The 18,001-nt window shown below is 42.6% G+C and overlaps 1 long non-coding RNA gene across 4 annotated transcripts in view; it reads left to right on the top strand.

The window, feature by feature from the left end:
* The first annotated feature begins 384 nt into the window (after nt 1-384).
* LOC138968443 (uncharacterized) overlaps nt 385-18,001 on the top strand; it is a 35,099-nt gene continuing 17,482 nt past the window's right edge. For all 4 annotated transcript variants that reach the window (XR_011456190.1, XR_011456191.1, XR_011456192.1 and 1 more), the window contains exon 1: nt 385-481. This is a non-coding gene — a long non-coding RNA (uncharacterized lncRNA). The remainder of the gene's footprint in view (nt 482-18,001) is intronic.

Here is an 18,001-nt window from a genome sequence, read left to right on the forward strand (position 1 = left end):
AATAGGTCAAGACCAGCCGGGTCCGAGTACGAAATTAATTCGTAAAAAAATCGAAATTCTTGACTCTTTGGGTGCAAGTCAATGAAACTTGGTAGTTCTTCTAACGGATAGCTGCCTGAGGTATGACTAAAAGCCCCAGGGGCTGCGTGCACCTGGATTTGACAAGTTCAGTACCTTTAACCCACATACCCCCCTGTCTCTATTCTGTCCTATTACTTTCCAAAAGAAAAGGCAGTGATATAATAAACTGAGCAAAAAAATTGATTTAGATATATCTGCCGCAATTAATATTAAAATGTCATGACTCCGGGCGTGACAAAGCTTGATGACGTAACGTCAGCGGTGATCTTTAAAAGGCAAAGCGATGTCTGTCTCTCTACCAGAAGTCCCCGTCTATCACAAGAGGAACAGTCAACTACTACTGGTCATATCTTCTCATTGTCTCTGTCTTTTACCTGTTCCTGTCGTCAAAACCTAACAGGTAAGTGTCCAGATTTTCTATTTGTGTGGAGTAACACAATTTTTTTAAAAATTAAAACAATAGAGATAACAGTACATCAAGAACCATTACATTGTGTCGGTATTTATTTCACCTGTTTTAGTCGGGTTTTGTTTATTGTTTAATGCCGAATAATAAAAATAAAAAAATAACATCCGACGTTGGACACATGAATATGGCATTCCGTTTGTCAAATAATTATTTGGATACTTTTTCATGTTTTTTTCACCTAAATAATCATTATTTAGAAGCTCATGTGCTAAATAAGTAATTGTTTATAAACAATGTAAAACAATTGTAAATAAATTTTTTGTTACGTAAACCATTCATTATTTACCTAAACAATGCATTGTTTACGTAAATAATTCATTGTTTACGTAAATAATGATTTATTTACGTAAACAATATATTATTTAGACTTATATTACATTGTTTATAAACAATCAGCAATTTTGCTAAATAAATCATTATTTACGTAAACAATGAATTATTTACGTAAACAATTAATTGTTTAGCCAACACATTTTCCATTATTTAGGGGTTTCTAGGATTCGCATCTGAACTAAATTGTATGTCTTTCAGTGATTACTATAATTGAATACAAGGTCTCTCCACACACTCTTATCTTAAAATAGCTGTTGTTTGGATATTATTTTGTTTGTTTTACAAGCCGAAATTGCTGTACGAAAATAACTGATCTCAAACACAGTCAAAGGTCAAGGTCAATTAAGGTTTTTCCCTGCCGGGAGTGTTTAGTGTTTGCATTTTCTTGCTTGAAGTTGTTGAAACACAGTTTTTTCCCCTTTTGTTCTCTGTTCTGTGTATGTCCCAACAACATGCCTGTTTTTCCATTTCTCTTCCTTTAATCGTTTCATTTCAAAGAGAAAAGTAAAAACATATTCGAAACTACGGAGAATTTTCGCGTCACGAAGCTCTGACGCGTTCCGAGAAGAATCTGGAGTGACTTCCCTTGCCTCAGGCAAAACATTGTCGAAAGCAAGATGGAGAAACAGCGACCGGGCGAGAAGCGAAAATATTCTGAGCGATTGTTTTCAGAGGAGAGGCGGCGATACCACCAGAAGATTGTTGAGATTGACGGGAATGATCCGTATGACATTCCAACCAGGTGCTGGTCAGCAAATCCAGACGATTTGCCAGAGCTGAGTTACATCAACGTCGTAAATTATTATGTGCTTGGCAAGAGTGCACACACATACATGTGTGAGCAGCTGAAAGCTTACAAAAGTTTGGATTCCTACCGACTTTTTGTCTCTGGCTGGGTGAGGGATGTCAAGTGCTACAGACCTGATGGCTGTCAGAACTCTGTCATTTCTGCAAAGGTAAGAATGTGCTTTCAGTTTATAATGAATGAACGTGAGTGTTCTCTATCTTGTGTTGCAGATTTCACAAGTTGCAGTTCAGGACTCAGAAATATTGTGTTGAGGCTTTGTCTTTGATATATATTCTTCGCTTCAGTTTGTATTCTGGACTACGACAAAAGCTCCAGCTGTGACTGTCATGGGTTAGGCTTGTGGAGGTGAAATGTCCCTTCACCTTCAATATATTTATATTTTCAAATACTGAACTAGCTTGCAAAATATTATATTTATATTAATTATAATGAGCTTCATGTTCATATTCAGTTAAAAATCTGTTGTTTACTTTTCATTGTTAAGGTTATTGTGAAGCACATTATGTGCGTCTTAGAGTTATATTCATTCGATTGACCTAGCTGAATGCTGATTTGTGCGACCTTCAATTTATGTTTCAGGTTCTTCATTCACAACGCCTTAATGAACCAGCACTTTCTCCTTGGATCATCGCCACTTCTGATGGCAACATACTGTCAGCACACTGTACCTGCATGGCCGTTGTTGGAGAAACCTGCACACACGTCCCTTCACCTTCAAGGAGTCAGCTGTTGAGTGTGCTGTGGCAGACCGCCATTTCTGTTTGGAATCTAACAGTGAGGGGGTGCTTTGTCTGCGCAAAGACTACCCATACTTTAGTCAAGTACAGCGCCAGATTTTTATGACCAGTTCCTCCTACTGCGATTTCATGGTGTGGACAACTGTGGATAAAGTTATTGTCCGAGTATTGCATGACTGTGATTTTTGGGCAATGTGTGAGGAGAAAGCTTTAAAAGTGTTCAGACTCGCAGTTCTTCCAGAGCTAGTTGGAAACTGGCTGGACAGAGAAGCTGAGCCTCTACAAGCAGTGGATGTGAACCAGGAGCAGCTGCAAACACCAGCCGTGAAACGCAGCAAGAAACAGTGACAATGCCAGACTCGCTTGCTCATGTGTGGGAAAACAAACATGTATGATTGTACACACAGAAAGTGGCAGTAGTAAAGTTGTAGAGAGGGAGAGAAAAGAGAGCATGTAATGTTTTAAATCACAGTTCACACTCACAGAGAAGTCATTAATTGTTCCATTCTTGTTTCATTTTATTCTTAAAGTAAAATCATGCACAGATGTAGGCATACATTTTGATTTCAGATCACCGACCTCAATACAAAATCAAGTGCTACAAGTACAAGTATAAATTATAATGCATACAGGACCTTATTTTGTGGTTGTTTTACATCCACTGCATGCTGTGAATAACAAATAATCGTGAGCAGTTTGATTATCAACTTATTCAGCCAGCTATATGTTCATTCTCCTCGTTCAATGTTTCCAGTGACACGAATTGACTGCTTGATTTAGGGAACAAATAAGAGTGTGTGGTCCAGCGTAGTTCTGCATCAGTACAGTCAAGTAATACAGTGTTTCAATTGGCAGTGGAACTGAAAGTTAGTTTCTATTATCAACTAGTTCTGTTTTGATGACAACAAAATTGAACACACTTATTTCTGCAAAAAAAAGCGCACAGGTCTATTTATCATAATGAATACCGTTAATGACACATGCCCACAGTATATGTTATTTCAATTTTGAACATTTAGTGAAAGTGTTCTTCTCTTCACTTTGGCTTCATACCTGCAATACTGGTAGTGGTACGTTCAGTGTTGCTTGCAGTTGCATGTTATTGGTAGTTTAAATGTGTGCTCGCATTTCAAGTGTATGCCATTTAATTTTGCAATGCTCCTTATCTTGTTTCCTGTATAGAGCTATTTTGAGGTTAATCAGCTCAACCTTTGTCAATTGTGTCAATACATGTCACATTTATGCAAAATGATTTTAAAGTGTATGTTAATGTGGTGTGTGTGTGTGTGTGTGTGTGTGTGTGTGTGTGTGTGTGTGATAGAAAGAGTGAAATCTGCTCTTGAATTGGAAGGAAATAGCAGCAGGTCAGATCATATACACATATTCAAATTCAAGATTCCATCCAGTGAAAACATGATAACAGAAAAACTGTTGCTACTGCTCATGTGAGACACCTGAATCAGAATCAGATACATTACACCACAGTTTAATTAACACATTCTTTAAACAATGCCTTCATCTTCAAATTCAAGATTCCATCCAGTGAAAACATAACAGAAAGACTATTGCTACTGCTCATGTGAGACATCAGAATCAGATACAATACACCACAGTTTAACATATTCTCTAAACAATGCCTTCAGTTCACTAGGCTGTGTTTATGCAGCGTCACAGCAAGAATCACATGATACCAGTACAGTGAAACCCGGCTATATTGAAGTAGGCTATAATTATTAAAATATCGGCTATATTGAAGAATTTTTCAGGTCCCGGCTGAAGCTCTACTTTTTCTTTGTTAAAAAATGTTGGCTACATTGAAGTCGGCTATATTAAAATCCCGGCTATATTGAAACAAAAATGTAGCCCACGGGACGTTTTTACCTAGCTATATTAAATGTTTGCTCCAAAGATTTGTTTAACTTTTTATTTCTAAGAACATTGCCTGCGCGGGCGCCGAATGATATGACACGCCTCTGTCAGCGCAATCAGTTGAAGGGGAGAGGCCAGTTCAGCATCAACTTTCGAGTCAGGAGGTCTCTGATAACAATTACAGTCTAACAATGCCGCGGGCCTCTGACAGCTACGCCATGTAGTCTTGTAGTGCGTAGATCTCCCCGACTTAATTTCTCTTGTTCATGAGTTGTTCTTTGCTACTGGTCACAAGTGGGGGTCAGCTCACACGGACGCATTTTTTCAATACAGTCTAGGGGAGAAACTGGTCACAAAGCACCCAGTACATGCCAGAGAGATAGGAGAATCGGCACAATCAAAGAAAATACCAAAATCATTCAATAGATATGGAAATATTAAGATTTACTGTGAAAATGCTAGCAAAAATGGCGTCCAAAAATGGGAACGCACACTTGGTGCGTCTTTGAAGACTTACCTCCCGTTCTGTGTTGTTGATAATAGTCGTGTTTGTGCTGTTTTTGTTGAAATAGTATCTAAATTCTAATAAAACTGATGCAGTTCTTGAAATGTTGCAAATTATTGCTGTCTTTGTGTAATGCGAGAGTGTTCTGAGGCGTAATCTGCATCCGGCTGATGTCCCACATAGGGTACCCCACTTCGATCAGCGTATCACTCCAAATGAGCTTCATAGCAGAAAAGCAGATACACTACCAAAACACTGCATAACAGATCTACAAATCTGAGCCAGAATCATTGAAATTTACTTTCTGTATAAAATATTGCAATCAAATTTGTTCACGCCGTCACACAAATAACGCAGGTTACCCTCGCCTTCGATTCAAAGTACCCAGCTAGCAAGCTTTCGTCGGCCGACTGACGATTTCAGTCGGGTGACGTCGTCATATGTCGTGTGTCGTCGTCCGTTGTCGCGCCGATACCTTTTTGACTGTGTGTAAAACGCGGCAAATGTACGTAATAAACCCCGACATCGGCCCGACGCAATGTTGCTGTCGATAAAAATATGCAGAGTTACGGGAGATAACAAATTGATGATCATTATTTTAACATTTGTTACGTCCCCTGTTCAAGCGTCGGTCCAGCAACGGCGTGACATTATGAGACTGACCATGCAAATGCGAAACTAAATTATTCATATTTGTTGACTTTTTCACATAGGAGTAGGATAATTAATTGTAAGTTTTATTTGCATATTTGCAATCAAATACAACATGAGCTCAAATCATGAGTTTTACATTTTCAAAATACGCCATCATTTACTTGAAATATTTAAATAGCTTTCCTTACGGTAAACAAGATTGAGTGTGAAAATGGCTGCTGCTTTCCCGCGTGAGCGAATTTTATTTGTTTTCTTAGTTCAAGTTAATATCGAAAGAAGAGACATTCTTGGGAATGTTGGACAGCACATTGATGATATGTTATCCGAGACGAATGTCGCCTCGGGATCTCAATCTGAGTGCTGGTCCCAGTGCCACGTGGTGGCGGTGAGAATAGTTGTGTAGCCAGTGAGTCAGGCTCTGGGCAATGACAATCAGATTCAGACGTCAACTCGAGGACAACCGACGGATGGAGCGAGTAAGTGATTTCGGTTTTTTTTGGCTCTCAATGTTAGTTTTGCTGTTACAGTGAGGGGGGGGGGGGGGAGTACATACTGCTGTATCTTATTCTGTATATGTAGATGTAGGTGTGTTTTGTCCTGTTACAGTGGGGGAGGGGGGTGTTGTACATACTGCCGTAAATATAGATGTAGGTGTGTTTTGTCTTGTTACAGTGGGGGGGGGGGGGGTGTACATACTGCTGTAGATGTAGGTGTGTATTGTCCTGTTACGGGGGGGGGGGGGGGGTGTAACATACTTCTGTAGCTGTAGGGGGAGGGGGGGTACATACTGCTGTAGCTGTTAGTGATTTTTGCACTGTTACACTGGGGGGGGGGGGGGGGGGGGGTGGAGTACATACTGCTGAATCTGTAGCTGTAAGTGTAGTTTGCACTGTTACACTTGGGGGGGGGGTGTACATACTGATGTAGCTGTAGGTGTGACGTGTATTGCATTGTAACACTTGGGGGGGGGGGGTGTACATACTGATCTATCTGTAGCTGGTGGTGTGTTTTGCACTGTTACACACTTGGGGGGGGGGGGTGTACATACTAACTGCTGAATCTGTAGCTGTATGTGTGTTCTGCACAGTGACACTGGGGGGGAGGGGGTTGTACATACTGCTGAATCTGTAGCTGTAGGTGTGTTTTGTACTGTTACACTTGGGGGAGGGGGGGTGTGCATACTGATGTATATGCTTGGCGCTGGTGGACAATATTCACTTTTTTGGCCAAAAACACTTTTTTGGCCAAAAACGAAAGTGTGTTTTTGGCCAAAAACATGTTTTGGACAAAACTTTTGAGTGCAAAGTTTTGGCCAAAAAAGTATTTGGCCAAATCTAAAACATTTGGCCAAATCTTCACTTTTTTGGCCAAATGTTTTAGATTTGGCCAAATATTTTTTTGGCCAAAACTTTTGCATTGAAAGTTTTGGCCAAAAAAATAGTTTTGGCCAAAACTTCATTTTTTGGCCAAATCTGTGAGTACCCCTTGGCGCTGATGGACAATATTCATTTTTTTGGCCAAAAACGCCAGTTTTGGCCTAAAAAGCAAAGTTTTGGCCCAAAAAGTATAGTTTTGGCCAAAAACGCCAGTTTTGGCCAAAAACGCCAGTTTTGGCCAAAAAATTATAGTTTTGGCCAAAAAAGTGAAAATTGTCCACCAGCGCCAAGCTGCTTGGCGCTGGTGGACAATATTCACTTTTTTTGCCCAAAACACACTTTTTTGGCCAAAACTGGCGGTTTTGGCCAAAAAAGCAAAGTTTTGGCCAAAAAAGTATAGTTTTGGCCAAAAACGCCAGTTTTGGCCAAAACCACCAGTTTTGGCCAAAAAAGTGTGTTTTTTGGCCAAAATAGTGAATATTGTCCACCAGCGCCAGCAAATACAAAAGATTTGGCCAAAAAAAGATTTGGCCAAACAAAAAAGATTTGGCCAAATCTTTTTTGTTTGGCCAAATCTTTTTTTTGCCAAATCTTTTTGTGGCAGAAGTTTGGCCAAATCTCCCGTTTTAGCTAACATAAACAGTTTTGGCCAAAACTTTTACATAGAAAGTTTTGGCCAAAAAAAAGTTATAGCCAAATCTATTTTATTTGGCCAAATGTGTGGGTTTTTTGGCCAAATCTTTGTCTTTTTTGGCCAAAACTGGCGGTTTTGGCCAAAAAAGTGAATATTGTCCACCAGCGCCAAGCATAGATGTAACTGTAGCTGTAGGTGTGTTATGTACTGTTACAGTAGCGGGGGGGGGGGGGGGGGGGGGGGGTGGTTGAACATACTGCTGTTGTTGTAGCTGTAGGTGTGTTTTGCACACAGGGGGGGGGGGGGATTGGGGTTGTATATACTGCTGTATCTGTAGCTCTGGGTGTGTTTTGCACTCTACACGAGGGAAGGGGGTGGAGTGTTGTATGTTTTGTACTGTTACAGTGGTGGCAGCGGGGGGAGGGGGGTGTACATAATTCTGAATCTGTAGCTGTAAATGAGTTTTGTACTGTTACAGTGGGGGCGGGGGGGGGGGGGTTGGGGGTTGTACATATTAATGCTGTAGCTGTAGGTGTGTTTTGCACTGTTACACTGGGGGGGGGGGGGGAGGGGTTGTACACACTGCTGTATCTGTAGCAGTAGGTGCGATTTGTGCTGTTACAGTTGGGGGGGGGGTACATACTGCTGTAGCTGTAGGTGTTTTTTGCACTGTTACACTTGGGTTGGGGGGGGGGTTGTACATACTGCTGAATCTGTAGCTGTAAGTGTGTTTTTTACTGTTACATTGGGGGGGGGGGGGTATATATACTGCTGTATCTGTAGCTGTAGGTGTGTTTTGTACTGTTACTAAGGGGGAGGGGGGTGTACATACGGCTGTAGCTGTAAGTAATTTTTGCACTATTACACTTGGGGGGGGGGGGGGTTGTACATACTGCTGAATCTGTTGCTGTAGGTGTGTTTTATACTGTAATACTGAGGGGTGGGGGTGTTGTACATACGGCTGTATCTGTAGCTGTAGGTGTGTTTTGTACTGTTACAGTGAGGGCGGGGGGGGGGGGGGGTCTACATACTGCTGTATCTGTAGCTGGTGTTGTGTTTTGCACTGTTACACTGGGGGGGGGGAGGGGGTTGTACATACTGCTGTATCTGTATCTGTAGGTTTGTTTTCCACTGTAACACTGGGGGGAGGGGGGTTGTACTGCTGTAGCTGTAGCTTTAAGTGAATTTTGCACTGTTACACTTGGGGGGGGGGGGGGGGGGTACATACTGCTGTAGCTGCACCCAGCCAGCAAGACATTAGCGGCCGATAATCGGCCGAACACCCTTCAAAAAGTCGGGCCGGTGACGTCAAAAGATACGACGCGGATGTTGGCCCGACTAACTTTTGCAAAGAGGCAAAGAGGCGGCCGACAGGCGGCCGAACACCTGTACTATGGCGGCACGCATCCGGTCCGATGTTAATCGGCCCGATGGCTTGTTGGACCTGCGGGCCGACATCGTCCCGATGTCTTCCCGCTGAAATCGATATCTTCCCGATGTCGGCATAAGGTGTCGGGCCGCAGGTCCAACAAGTCATCGGGCCGATTAACATCGGACTGGATGCGTGCCGCCATAGTACAGGTGTTCGGCCGCCTGTCGGCCGCCTCGTTGCCTCTTTGCAAAAGTTAGTCGGGCCAACACCCGCGTCGTATGTTTTGAAGGGTGTTCGGCCGATTATCGGCCGCTAATGTCTTGCTGGCTGGGTAACTCCAATCTGACTGAATTACCATCGAAACGCAGATGACGAACTGATTCACCACACATTTGTGGTATTTTACACACAAATTTCAACTGTGTTGTTTCGCGATAAACAAACAAATGTGGCGCCGTCACGTCGCCTCGGAAGGAATAACGCAGGTGACCAAGACTTGTTTCCGATACCTGTCTGATTAAAATCATCGTTTCTACACGAAAAATTGCCTTTGTGAACACGCCAGCCAAGGACGACTGCCAAAAGAATAGGCTTATGTAAACATGCCAATATCAAAGTAGTCACACCCCATACTTTCACCATTCTGAACAAACATTCTTACAACCAGAAGTCCAAACACATGATTTGCGGTTCAGTCCACGTAGAGTGAAATAATATTCAAATAGAACATTTCAAAGAAAAGCAAGTTAAATTCAAATAGTGAATAATAAACAAAAGTTATGACGTAAAACAGGAAAAACGAATGATGCAACATTCGGATACTAATACAAAAGGTTTATTGGTCAGGGGATTACTTCCCTTGACCTACCTTTTTGGGTCAAAACAGGCCACAAACACTTTTCTTTGAGAGCTCAACGAGAAGTGTTGACCCCAAAAGGAAACCGGGAAACTGAGAGGGGTATGGACTGAACCGCAATATTACCTGAACTTCTGCAACATATGTAACTTGCTACTTAGACCGCATAGCCAATGTGCAGACCACTCTCAACTTATACAAGATACCAATATTCCAGATTACATATTCTTACTAGGGTGCTTTAACGATATCAGTCATCCTGATTGTTTTAGCAACATGTAAGGGATGGCGTAGAACACCAACCGAGGCATACGTGTTGGTTTCAGTTGCAATAATTGTACCGCTCGAAACCGCAACGTCTGACGAGAAGACAGGTCTGAGAACCCTCGAGACCTGCAACACACAAGAAAAAACACAGCAGAACAAAAGGCCTAACAATGTCTAGGATAGGTTAATCAACAAAGGACAGGTCTGACATCCGCAACTTTGCCACTAGCTCTCAACTACAGTGAATGTTTTGTTTGAATAAAAAGTACAAAGATTATAAAAATGTAACCTGTACTGGCTACTTCATGAAATGATACGTGAACAACAAGGTTAGTGTTAGTTGTTGTTACGACCCATGCCGCTTCCTGAAGCGGTGGCAGGGGAAATGGTTGTAACCGGTTGACCGTTTTGAAACCTGGGTATGACTTTAGGTCTGTCAGACTGAGGGGCCCGGCAGCGAGAAGCCGGATGGGCCCCCAGACACCAATAGCATTTGTGCTGAAACTTACAATCAGCTCCAGCCATGCAGTGCCCCTTGTTATGGTACGTGTAGCATGTACCACGTGGGTTTCGAGCATTCTGCTCGGTATGGGGCTGCTGCTGCTGCTGCTGATAGACAACCCGGTGGTCCAGCACCGCCTTCATGTAGAGCTCTAGATGAGTAGAGCCCCACTTAGCATCCCCTCTGGCGACCATTTGCCGAAAGTTTTCATCATAGCTCTCCCAGCCAGCTTGCTTCTCTGCCAGAGACATCACCGTCTCCATATGCTGGGCAAGACCTGCGGTCAGGTGGGGCTTGTGTAGGCTAAGGACCGCCACAAAGCGATTCCATGCTTTTATCCAAATGGCTAGAGTCAACTTAGCCTGCTGTTGATTAGGCATAATCTGCAAGGTGGGAGTACCCTCGCCACCTGTTATTTCTAGCCGAAAACTGTCTTGACTTTTAGAAGGGAGTAATGTTTGGAGGTCTACATATTCACCCGCCCAGAGTTTTGCCTTTACTTTCTCGGGCACAAGAGACGGTAGCCCGATGGCCGCAGACACGAAGCCTAGCGTACCTGACAGTCTGCTGGTAGAAGCAGATGAAGCTTGTAGTGTTGCCAGGTTGTCGCTGTAGTCCGTGTTCGTCATGTTGCCTTGTTGGGGGGTGCTGAGTGGCTGGGGAGCTGCCTCCACACTTCGAAGGTGTGACTCCATAGCTGCCTGTACGGAGGCCTGGATCTTGTCGTCGAGGGACTGGATCAACTGGCCCATCCAGGGTGGCGTTGTCCCTGTGGGCGCCAGCTGCGGATTGTGGTTACCCCGTGTGCTGACTGGTCTGGTCCGAACGGTGGCTGCCGCTGGTGCTGGCTTCTTTTGTTTTTATTTTGGCATCTACAGAACAAAAGAATGAAACGATTTCCAAGTACTCGAGTAGAGATAATTTGCGTCCCATAGCAAAACCTGCCATGCAAGTCGGAAAGGTGGATGGAAAATCTGTCAGGGAAAAATAATAATGAGAATGCAAAAAGTTCAAACTGTGCCCCGCATTACCGGGTGAAAACGTAAGAATGCAAAATGTGCAAGCTGTGCCCCGCATTACCGGGTGAAAACGTAAGAATGCAAAATGTGCAAACAGTGCCCCGCATTACCGGGTGAAAACGTAAGAATGCAAAATGTGCAAGCTGTGCCCCGCATTACCGGGTGAAAACGTAAGAATGCAAAATGTGCAAACTGTGCCCCGCTTTACCGGGTGAAAACGTAAGAATGCAAAATGTGCAAGCTGTGCCCCGCATTACCGGGTGAAAACGTAAGAATGCAAAATGTGCAAACTGTGCCCCGCATTACCGGGTGAAAACGTAAGAATGCAAAATGTGCAAACTGGGCCCCGCATTACCTGGTGAAAACGTAAGAATGCAAAATGTGCAAACTGTGCCCCGCATTACTGGGTGAAAACGTAAGAATGCAAAATGTGCAAACTGTGCCCCGCATTACCGGGTGAAAACGTAAGAATGCAAAATGTGCAAACTGTGCCCCGCTTTACCGGGTGAAAACGTAAGAATGCAAAATGTGCAAGCTGTGCCCCGCCTTACCGGGTGAAAACGTAAGAATGCAAAATGTGTAAAATGTGCCCCGCATTACAGGGTGAAAATGAAAGAATGCAAAATGTGCAAACTGTGCCCCGCATTACCAGGTGAAAACGTAAGAATGCAAAATGAGCAAACTGTGCCCCGCATTACCGGGTGAAAACGTAAGAATGCAAAATGTGCAAACTGTGCCCCGCATTACCGGGTGAAAACGTAAGAATGCAAAATGTGCAAACTGGGCCCCGCATTACCGGGTGAAAATGTAAGAATGCAAAAAGTGCAAAATATGCCCCGCTTTACCGGGTGAAAACGTAAGAATGCAAAATGTGCAAACTGTGCCCCGCATTACCGGGTGAAAACGTAAGAATGCAAAATGTGCAAACTGTGCCCCGCATTACCGGGTGAACACGAAAGAATGCAAAAAGTGCAACATGAGCCCCGCATTACCGGGTGAAAACGTAACAGTGCAAAATGTGCCCCGTCTCTCTGGGTGAAAACGTAAAAAGGCACAAGTGGACACAAATGCCCCATATTGCGGAGTTGGGCCCGCTACGCTGGGCTGCATGAAGCTGTATATGCCCCAATTACAAAGTCACTTATTAAATGAGGAATAGTAAAACCAAAGTAGCAATGGAATTAATTACCCAGAACTAACCATGCAAAATGTTACAGTGCAATGTAGAAATGGTGACTCTATAGTACGATTAGCAAGCACACAAGCCGAAACTTGAAACAAAACACGCATTACAACGCTGATTACCGTCTACGCTAACAATAGCCGTCTGTCATGGCATCGCTCGTAAGTGGCCGCCGCGAGCCCAGCCTGCAAAAGAACCACTACACGGCAACGACACGTTTCTTCGTACGTGACGCACACTAATGCTAGCCGCTACTTGCAGGGTTGAAAGATAAGAAGTCCTTATGTAGCGTAACCGCCTACACACTACTCGCAAGCCCCGTCCGCGCGTTGGGGCCAGTGAGGCGCGCCGTGTGCGTCCAGAGTCGAAGAACAAAGAATGAAAGAGACATCTGACCCCTTTTTTGCCATTGGGAAACCGGGAGGAATACGTAAAAACCTAACATTGTCGTTGTATGAGCTGCGCCTGAGGTTACAACCCTAGCATTATCTGTACAAAAGCTTTAACATCGCTGTGTAAACCTACGTTTAAATAGTTTCCGCAACTCTGTAACTGATAAAAACAACACCAAACAACAACAAACAAAATATTTTGTTCAGTACCACTGTATACTTGGTAGCACGCGTCAAGTGCCAGCCTAATTTACTGGCATTAACGAACGCCTGGGCGTTTTTCTTTAAACTCGCGCCGTAAACGGGCGTCGTGTAAGAAAATAAAATAAAAGTAAAAATTAAGGCACATAGCCGCCTGCAATGAAAAGGTCAAGCATGAGCGCCTTGATCTGCAAAAAACGAGTGAAAAGACGAAAAATAATTGCAGAAACAAAAACCTGACCTCTCTTCGCTGTGATCTTGGAAAGGGTGACGCATAGACCTGCGCGTGCCCGCCCTTTCAAGTCTGGCTGGGCTGACACGCACAGCTCTCTGCTGCAGCAGAAACGGGGCTGGCGCGCTCACAAAACTTTCTTCGTTGTATCTCCGCTACACGAAAAATTGCCTTTTTTCACGAATGACGGCTCTTTGGCAGATCTGGTGAGTTGGAAACTGTCTATGAATGTTTCATTTAATGTCAAATGCGTACATTCTTGTCGATATTGTTACCTTTGGGCTCATAAATTAAGTCAATCGTCGTGTTGTCCGAAAGTGACTTTTGTCAGCATAGAACTTACTGTGCTTTGATCATTGACTGAGAAGAATCTTCCGATGACACCAGTTCATTTCACTACGCGACTTAATAACAGGATATTCGATGATTATTTTCATTGGTCGACTGAAACGTTTTCCTCATTTCGAATGAAGTGGCAAACGGTTCTTCACTAATACCGAAAGTGAAAACTCCCGTGGGTAGCTTCCCTTTGCCGCACAATATTTACATGTTTTAGACCAATGAGCGCTGGTATGCATATTCGGTGCGGATGCATAATTAGACGCCGTGTGGATATTAGCGGCTCGCAAACGAAGATTCGTCCAAATGATGGTTAAAACCAACCTGCAGCGGACGGAAGCTGAAAACTAAAGGTGCATATATAGTTCAAACAATCATTCAACTGTATTTATTTGACCTTACACAGACTGTAGGAAGAGACAAACCGTCTTGAACAATACTTTTCCCCAGGAAGCGACTCCAAGAACACAGAAGACTCGAAGGTGAGTGACGTACCTTGTAGTCTTTCTGTGATAGTAGTCGTCCAGTGGACGATACGTACTTCCGCCTGTGGACTGACTCACTCAGTCATAGACTGCACTCGGTGCAGGACTGACTGACTGTCCGAACACTACCATCACAACACAGCTTGCATAAAACACAGACTAAACAAGGCAAGTGAACAAAAGCATGAGTACTTGCCATTGACAAAATGATCAGAGCACAGGTATTTCCTAGCTGTTGATTCAAAGTTCAAATTCTTCAGCTGAAGCTGTGCCAACCTCTCGCCGGCGTCGACTCGTGCAGTCAAATCCCTTGTGTCTTTACCCTTTCCGTTGACAACAAGTGGAACAGAAAAGAATCTTCTGTCCCTATCTGTACTTGTCTGTTATGGCAATTTTTAACACTTCAACTAGAGACCATGTCGATAAATGCGGGAGATTCGGAGTGCAGATTTCGCGTGTTGCCTTCTCGCGAGTTCCGCCGGAATGCCTGAGGCAAGGCCGGACAACTCTGCACACGACTGTGTGACGTCATCGCGTCAGAGCTCTATTTTGGAAATTTTTTTCACGCACTGCCGCTGATGCCATATATATGCGGCATTCTGTCTGGAGGACCTGGTCCTGCTGCGGAAAGAGACAGTTTTTGTTGAGACAGAACAGAAAACTTAGGACGGAAAACTTTTTTTCAACAACTTCAAGGAAGAGAATGCAAACACTAAACACTCCCGGTCATGACCTTGACCTTTTGTTTGTTTTCGCATTCAGTTCTTTTCGTACGGCAATTTCAGCTTGTAAAATAAACAAATTTACGAACATTTTCTGATAAATAATGTTTGGAGATACCTTGTATTGAATTATAGTATATACACAAAGAAAAAAAATGAAGCTTAGAAGTCAATTCTTGATTCCCCTAAATAATGAAAACTGCTTTCCCTAAACAATGAATTGTTTACGTAAATAATTCATTGTTTACGTAAATAATGATTTATTTAGAAAGATTGCTGATTGTTTATAAACAATGTAATATAAGTCTAAATAATATATTGTTTACGTAAATAAATCATTATTTACGTAAACAATAAATCATTTACGTAAACAATGAATTGTTTAGGTAAATAATGAATGGTTTACGTAAACAAAAAATTATTTAGAATTGTTTTACATTGTTTATAAACAATTACTTATTTAGCACATGAGCTTCTAAATAATGATTATTTAGGTAAAACTGGTGAAAAAAACATGAAAAAGTATCCAAATAATTATTTGACAAACGGAATGCCATACATGAAAAGGGAAAAAAGAAATGCGTGGAATTGAAATATAAATGGGAGAAAAAAACCTGCTTCGGTTATCGCCCGTCGACACATAGCCTCTTGTACTTTCTTTACCACTGTCATTCGTGTCTTTCATCGTGCACTATATGTACTGATTGAACACTGGATTTCCCTTCTTAGAGCTATATGACGTCAGACACAAACTAACACTCATAAGTATGTATACTAGTAGTCAACCCCGGCTCAACACACACACACACAAACACACACACACACACACACCACCACCACCACCCTCGTCTCGATTCTCCGTCTATGTTAAAAAATTTACTCAAAGCTTAATTAAATATAAAGGAAATATTGCAGGCAGGTCCATAAAAGATGTAGGCTACCTATTTCCATTTTGCTCGGAAATTTCTGTTTTTCTAGATTTCTATTCAGGTTTTAGGCAGAATGCATAAGAAACATTGATATTTAAGGAAAATGAGTGGATGGTTTTTCTCATGTTAGACTTGATCGGGACTTTGAATCGACTGGAAAGAGGAAGGGAGGTGGTGTGTGTGCTTACGTTACATCAATGAACAATGGTGCCATCCTAGTCATGTGACTGTGAAGGAGAAGATTTGTTTACCTGACATCGAACTTTTGTGTGTAGGCTTACGGCCTTACTATCTGCCGCGCGAGTACAGCCACGTGCTTTTGTGTGTCGTTTACGTTCACCCCGCAGCCAATGAAAAGACCGCTGCTGAAGTTGTGGCTGGGGTGTACAGTTAGCCAACCAGCAATCTGTGTCGCCTGACGCACTGTGTTTGGTGACAGGGGACTTCAATAAGTGTAATTTGAAGAAAGTTTTGCCTACTTTTCGCCAGTATGTTGATTGTCCAACTCGCAAGGATAAGACTTTGGATTTGTTTTATTGTAATGTAAAAGAGGCTTACCGTTGTAACAGCTTGCCACCTCTGGGTAAGTCTGATCACTGTTTGACCCACTTGTTGCCAACGTACACACCCCTTGTCAAGCGTAACCCTCCTGTTGTAAGATCTGTGCAATGTTGGACACCCGAGGCGGGTGATGCACTGAGAGGTTGTATGGAATGTACGGACTGGGATGTTTTTGTTGATGCATGTGAGTCACTTGATGAACTTTCTGAAACAGTGTCTGATTATATCAATTTTTGTGTTGATAATGTTGTGCCAGTCAAACAGGTCACACAGTATGCCAATGTCAAACCTTGGATAACAGGAGAGATTAGAGACTTGTTGAAACAGAAAAGAGCAGCTTTTTCAAGTGGGGATAAGGATGATTTAAGGAACGTTCAGAAAGAGTTGAAAAATGCCATTAGAAACGGAAAAGATCAATACAGGAAGAAACTAGAAGCAAGATCGGAGAGTAATGATGTTAAGGAAGTGTGGCAGGGGATGCAGAAAATAACTGGTTGTGCAAAGAAAAAGAAAGTGGATGGTTCTGGTACAGGTTCTGATTATGCTAATGAGCTCAACACATTTTATGCAAGGTTTGATGTCCATGATTTTAAGGATGAACAGGATGAGATTGTTAGTTCTGGAAATTTTTCTGATTCTGTTGTACAGGAGCCAGTCACACTGTCAGTTGATGATGTTTGTAAACAGCTGAAAAAGACCAAGGTAAACAAGTCAGCAGGACCTGACGGTGTCAAGCCTGAGGTATTGTCCATCTGTGCTGATCAGCTGTGTAAGATTTTTCACACCATGTTTTCCATGTCTTTGTCTTTGTGCAAAATTCCATCTGCTTGGAAAACTTCTTGTATTGTGCCAGTGCCGAAGAAGCCTAAGGTGTCATGTCTGAATGACTATAGGCCTATAGCTCTCACTTCTCACATTATGAAAGTTTTTGAAAGACTGGTGTTGACTGTTTTGAAGGTCCAAGTTGCTGCTTTTCAAGATTCTTTGCAGTTTGCATACAGGGCCAAAGTAGGGGTTGATGATGCACTACTGTTTATGTTACATTCTGTGTACACACATCTGGAGAAGAGCTCTGCTTGTGTTAGAGTTATGTTTTTTGATTTCTCTTCTGCCTTTCAGACTATTCAGCCTCATCTTCTGGCTCAGAAGTTACAAAACATGTCTTTGCATCATAGTACAGTGAAATGGATTCTGGATTATTTAGTAGATAGACCACAGTTTGTACGATGGAATGGTACTTTTACATCTGACATGATTAACACTTTCACCGGAGCACCACAAGGAACAGTTTTGTCACCCTTTTTGTTCACCCTGTATACATCTGATTTTAAAGTACAAGGAGAGTCATGTCATCTTCAGAAATTTTCTGACGACTCTGCCGTGGTTGGTAGTATTCTTGATGGTGATGAGAGCTTGTATAGAGAACATATTGATGATTTTGTGTCTTGGTGTGATTCCAACTTTTTAGTATTAAA

This window comes from Littorina saxatilis, linkage group LG6 (genome assembly GCF_037325665.1).
Source record: "Littorina saxatilis isolate snail1 linkage group LG6, US_GU_Lsax_2.0, whole genome shotgun sequence".
Lineage (NCBI taxonomy): Eukaryota > Metazoa > Mollusca > Gastropoda > Littorinimorpha > Littorinidae > Littorina > Littorina saxatilis.